Here is a 6926-nt window from a genome sequence, read left to right on the forward strand (position 1 = left end):
ACCACAGGACATGGTTCCAGTAATCCATGTCCTTAGTCTGCTTGTCTTCAGCAAACTGTTTGCGGGCTTTCTTGTGCATCATCTTTAGAAGAGGCTTCCTTCTGGGACTACAGCCATGCAGACCAATTTTATGCAGTATGCGGTGTATGGTCTGAGCACTGCCAGGCTGACCCCCCACCCCTTCAACCTCTGCAGCAATGCTGGCAGCACTCATACGTCTATTTCCTAAAGACAACCTCTATATATGACGCTGAGCACGTACACTCAACTTCTTTGGCCGACCATGGCGAAGAACCTGTCCTGTATGGTTTTGGCCACCGTGCTGCAACTCAGTGTAAGGGTCTTGGCCATCTTCTTATAGCCTAGGCCATCTTTATGTAGAGCAACAGTTCTTTTTTTCAGATCCTCAGAGAGTTCTTTGCCATGAGGTGCCATGTTGAACTTCCAGTGACCAGTATGAGGGAGTGTGAGAGCAATGACACCAAATTCAACACAACTGTTCCCCATTCACACCTGAGACCTTGTAACACTAACAAGTCACATGACACCGGGGAGGGAAAATGGCTAATTGGGCCCAATTTGGACATTTTCACTAAGGGGTGTACTCACTTTTGTTGCCAGCGGTTTAGACATTAATGGCTGTGTGTTGAGTTATTTTGAGGGGACAGCAAATTTACACTGTTACACAAGCTGTACACTCACTACTTTACATTGTAGCAAAGTGTCATTTCTTCAGTGTTGTCACATTAAAAGATATAATCAAATATTTACAAAAATGTGAGGGGTGTACTCACTTTTGTGAGATACTGTATAATGGAGCACACTTGAGTGCTTATTATAAAGTAGAAGTATATACAAATTATCAAATATATTTTGAAAATGCTTACAGCTGCTACATTGAAACTCAAATTCATTGCATAACTTTAATTATGTTATTTAGATTTTATATATCATTAATTTTTAAATTGGTCATTTGTAATGTATTGTTTACTAACTAGGTATCTGTATATCCTATAGGTATTATATGTATAAGGGTAGACATTTTGAATATTGGTTAGTGCTCTTCTTTCCTTTATCTGAAGAAGGTCTCTCTAATATGTCCTCAGTAACAGCCCAAAAGTTCTGGGAGACATTTACAGTACTAATGCTGGCAACAAGACCACATGCTTAGGCCTTAAGAGGAAACATCTCTACTGCCCTCAACATCAGCAAACACCACTGCCCTCCAAGCAAGAAGGTCACTTTTGTGAGAGCCAGAAAACAGCTCCAGCTGCTTCCCAGAAAACCAAGGAATCAGATTGGCAGCTAAGAGCTGAAATGGGCAAGCCGCTCATGTTCCCTCCCAATATTATGCCAACATCTCTGCGGCCTGACATGTTGATTCTATCGGAGACGTCAAGACAACTGCCAATGATAGAGTTGACAGTGCCCTGGAAAGATCACATTGAGGTGAATGAGAGGAAGTGTGCCAAATTTCAGGAAGATTGCAGAAGGCAGGTGGGCTTACTGTGCCAATAAAAGTAGGATGTAGAGGCTCACTTTAGAAAGTCTTCACACTGCTTGGAATCACTGGGGCTGCTAAAAGAAAAGCTATTACAAAGGTTGCCAAGAGAGCCTCTACATAGCTTTAGCTCAAGATGGGTGATCTGTGGTCAAATGCTGCTAGGATGCAGTCTGGGGTCTGATGGTAAATGATCTGCACTTATATCGTGCCTTTTAACCTTAGCGGTTCTACAAAGTATGTCTCGTTCACCCATTCACGCACACATAGTCACACACCAATGATAACAGAGCTTCCAGGCAAGGCACTAGCGTGCCATTAGGAGCAACAAGTTCAGTGTCTTGCCCAGGACACTTCAGCATGCGGAGTCATGTGGGCCGGGAATCGAACTGCCAACCCTGCAAATAGTGTACAACCCACTCTACCACCTAAGCCACAGCCGCCCGATCTGATCTTCTCTAGCCCAGATCGGTACACTGAGTGAGATTGTGAGTGATGTTGAAGGCCCATAACACCAGATGACCTCAGGAAACATCACTGATGAAGTGATGAAATCCAAGTGCATCTAAGAGTGTATCTTCTCATCAAAATAGTAAATTTTATTGCGTATACTTCCACAATAGTATACTTGTTCCATTCTAGCACACTGATAATTGCAAATGCATTAAAATGTGCTGTAACATAATTAAGTTTTGTGTACTGTAGTGAACTTTGTTTTTTATTTCTTTTTTCCCTTTTTTTCCAATATTGAGACTATATGTCAGTTGTGTGTGTGGGCATGTGTACTTTGAGAGTTGAAAGGCTTTTCACTTGGTGACTCAGAGACAGAAAGCAAGAAACTATACCCAACAATAAAGCCATCTGTTAGAGGAATTGACTTTGCACCTCTCTGAGAAACTCAAGCATAAGATGACAGATAAATAATAGACTATTGTGTAGGTGCCAAAGAAAAAGACAGACGCAGTGATACAGAATAAGGATCCGGCAAAAGGACTATGCAATGTTACCAATAATAAATTATATAAAATGAACAGAAATATAGAGAAAGAAAAAAAAATTGGAGATAAATAAACCAATTAATGTAAAAGCAATGAGCTCAAACATAGCACTCTGTTAGACAGCAAAAACAGTAGAGCATTGGCATCGGTTCTGGCACAGACGGCTTGCACCCAGGAGATGGAACAGGTGAGCACAGTGGGCATCACGCCCAGAAATGTCAAGCACTATATTTGTCAAATCTGCAAATGAGAATTCTGATCTGGGATCTGTTTGTCTTTCATAGCCTACAGAAATGTGACTGTGAGAGCATAGTGGTTTACAGATTTTGAATGCTTTAACATTGCGTTATGGTTGAATTTACACTTATGTCAGGTCTTTTTTTCCCCCAAAAACTGCTTAAAACTGAGGCAAAAAATACAGTCAAGTAGAGAGCTGAGCAGTTGGGTTATATATAGTTTTGTGTTAAAATGGCAGAGTAAATGCATAAATTTCATGGGCAAAAGAGTAAAACTGACAAGATCCTCTAACAAAGTGAATAAAGCAATGGCACTTCATAATGAGGAAAAAATATAATTCACTTATCTTCAGTAACTACTTTATTAAGCCTGGCTGGGGCACAGTGGATAAGAAGTCTATCCCAGAAACACTGGGCATGAGGCAGGAATACATCATGGATGGGGCACCAGTGCAATGGAGAGCAGAGTGCACACATGTGCACAGCTAGGGTAAATTTAACATAAACAAATCCAACTACTGGCATGTTTCTAGGAGGTCTTTGGGAACCCAGGAGAAACACACATAAGAGTATCCACAGAAACTCCACATAGTAACTTGAGCTCAGGATTCGAACCAGGAACCCTGGAGATGTGAGGCAGCAAAACTACGAAAAAATACGGTTAAAATCTGGAGACTGAGATGGTCATTGCAAAACATTGCTTTAGTGTTTCTTTAACTATTTGTATATTGATTTGGAAGTATGTTTGGCCCATTATCTTGCTGAAAGCTGGTCTGTGGCCAAGTCTGAACCTCCTAGCAGAGGTAACCATGTTTTGGGCTGAAATATTCTGGCAGTATTTTTGATAGCAGACTCCAAAAGAGCCCCTGAAACACCAGCTGCAAAACAGCCACAAGACATCAATGAATGCTGTTAGCTGTAACATTATGTTTTAATCATTAACATCATTAGGTTTATGCTATTTGTGTAGTTTGTACTGGTATTACTTTTATGTAAAATAAATAAAAGCAACAGACATAATGAAAACTAACTTAATTAAGTACCTTTTGCCTTGCATTTAGATGGGCAGTGGTGCCACAAAACAAAGTGGTCAGAAGTGATGACTGGCAATGCAAAATGGACCGGGCCAGGTGTTGCAAAAAAATTTGAGCAGAGAAATGCAGCAACTACCAACAGGAGTGGCTGACAGTGGTATGCACTCTTTAACATTAACTGTGTGGGGTTTTTTTTGTTTGTTTGTTTGTTTTTTTGGGGGGGAAGTCCAGCTTCCAAAATTGCACTCACCAGGTGGTATTGGGAAACTACAGACGTTAACTGAAGAGTGCAAGGCCTACTTGCTGCCAAAAAATCACTTCATGGTCTATGAGTAGGACCTTCAAAACAGCTTCAATCCTTGAAATTCTATCACAAACTGAGTTACTGGACAATTCCTCAAGAAGAAAAGCCTGTAGTTCCTTGAGGAATTAAATTAACCTACCCTGCAATGACACTGACATATCTAAGCTCCTCCCCACAAGCTGTCACACCACCTGTTCCCTGGACCCTATTGCCTCACATCTTCTGTAAGCCATTTCTCCCACACTCATCTCTAAACTTACCCACATCAGCAAAACATCACTCAGGCAAATTCCCCACCACATTTAAGTAGCTTACTCCTAAAAAGATTGAGGTGCTGAGATGACACTAATTCCCTGCAGTTAGGTGTGGTACTCTTTTATTAATGTGTATTGTTATGCTTGCTGATTGTCAGTCTTTGTATCATTTATACAGTCTATACAGGTCTATACATTTTTTGGACATTGACAAAATTATTGTTATTTTAGCTGTGTACCACAGTATATTGGAGTTGGAATTAAATAATATATATAATTTCAAGTTGCAGACTTTCAGCTTTAAAGTGTAATGTGGACTCCCCTTTTTAAGGGACCAAAATAATTGGATAAACAAGCATAAGCATAAATTAAACTGTATTTTTTAATACTTGGTTGCAAATATTTTGCAGTCAATGGAATCCACAAACATCACCACATGATGGTTTCTTCCCTGGTGATGCTCTGCCACACCTTTACTGCATCTGTCTTCAGTTACTTCTTTGTTCATGGGGCGTTTTGCCTTCACCAAGTAAAATACATGCTCAGTTGGGTTCAGGTCAGGTGACTGACTTGGCCATAGCAGAATATTCTACATCTTGGCCATTAAAAACTCCTGGGTTGCTATCAAAGTGTGCTTCAGGTTCTTGTCCATCTGCACTGTGACACTATCCAATGAGTATTGAAGTATTTAGCTGAATTTGAGCAGATAATAAAGGCTTGGACAGTGCAAAATTCATTCTGCTGCTTTTGTCAGCAGGCACATCATCAGTAGATAAAAGGGAAGTTTTCAGAATTGGCAGCCATACATGCTCACACCATAAAATGAGGTGGTGTGCTTCAGATCATGAACAGCTCATTCCAATCTCCATACTCTTCTCTTCAGATCATTCTGGTTCAAGTTGAGCTTTGTCTCATCTGTCCATAGGATGTTGTTCCAGAACTGTACCAGATATTTTTTTGTTGGTTTTGGCAAACTCTTATCTGGTCTTCCTGTTTTTGAGTCCAACCAATGGTTTACATCTTGTGGTATAGCTTCTGAATTACTCTGAGGAAGTCTTGTCTTGATTGTTGTCTTTGATGCCTACCTCCTGGAGACTGGAGTTCTTTATCTGGCCAACTGTTGTGAAGGGGCTTTTCTTTACCAGGGAAAGAATTGTTCTGTCATCTACCACAGTTGTGGTATATTAAAAGAGCTGTAATTCCTACACCATTTACCCTCAAATTGAAGCTGAAAATCTTTGAGCTCATATTCATTATTTAACTTTAATTCCAGTATACATTTGTAAACAGCTAAACTTTGTCAATGTCCAAATATTTGTAGACCTGACTGTATTTGTAGCACTCCTGATTTCTAGCACTTACTCGATCTGGTATGTTAGCTGTGGCTCTGAGAAACTACATTTTGTGAGACTTGTGTTACCATTGGTTCCCTTAACAGCTGTTAATTTTATGGGGACATTATCAATTTGAACTATAAGAACATCATGAGGGAACAGTGTTTACACTATAAAGTGCACCTGGTCTCATAAAATGGCCACATATTTCTATTTTGCAGTAACACTAATCAGGCCATATGGCTCCTATAAGATAGCTGCACCTTTATAGATCCACCAGCATGTTTCACAATTAGGCCATTGATGATTCAAGGCATATTTATTATTCAAATGTAGTCTTATGCACATGAAAGAAAAGATTGAAAGATCCACAAGAGATTTTATACCAAAAGATATGCACAATTTGTCTAAGGCCATCCATATGTTTTTTTTTTTCTTTCTTTTTGCTGTATATCTGTCTGGACAAATCACTGCAAATCACCTTTATCCTATGGTGAAACAGGTCTATTCTGATGGTCTCTTCCAGGATGACTCTGCTTCCATCCACAGGGCACAAAGACTCACTGAAAGGTGATGACCATTGCAGTCATCTCATCTTAACCCAAATTAAATCGCATGGGAGATTTTGGACTGATGTGTTAAACAGTGCTCTAAAATCAACTTACATAATCAAAACAGCAATTGAGGGAAAATGTTTTAGAAGAATGGTGTTCATCTTTCAGGTACAGTTACAGACACTTGTAGAATCTGTCTAGGTGCGTTGAAGCTATTCTAACAGCTCATGGAGGCCCAACACCTTACTAAGACACTTGTTGGTTTTTTTATTTGTTTTGTTATAAAAAAAATTTATGTCAATTTCTATTGGGGGGCTGTTAAGATATTGTTCTACTTGAGGCAGTAAATGACTAATGGTGACTGATTTGCATTAAAAACTATCATCTGTCTTTCATATTGGACATACTATGACAAATGTGTGTAGCTTCTTTCAGGTTTTCATTCAAGTGGTGTTTGTCATGCTAATTAACCCCTTTACCCTCCCCCTTTAGGTATTTTAAATACCATTCTTAATATGTTTCATATAATTTTATTACTGACTTCCCACAGCACTATGCTCTGTGATGGATGGGCATCCCATCCCCTTACATAAAGTGCTCTTGGAATAGATTCCACCATCACCCTGACCAAGATAAAGCAGTTACTAAAGCAGCTGATTTGAATTTTGTTTTAATCTAGTTGTAGTAAATGTCACTCTTACTCTTAACTGA

Source organism: Ictalurus furcatus, chromosome 20 (genome assembly GCF_023375685.1).
Source record: "Ictalurus furcatus strain D&B chromosome 20, Billie_1.0, whole genome shotgun sequence".
Classification (NCBI taxonomy): Eukaryota; Metazoa; Chordata; class Actinopteri; order Siluriformes; family Ictaluridae; genus Ictalurus; species Ictalurus furcatus.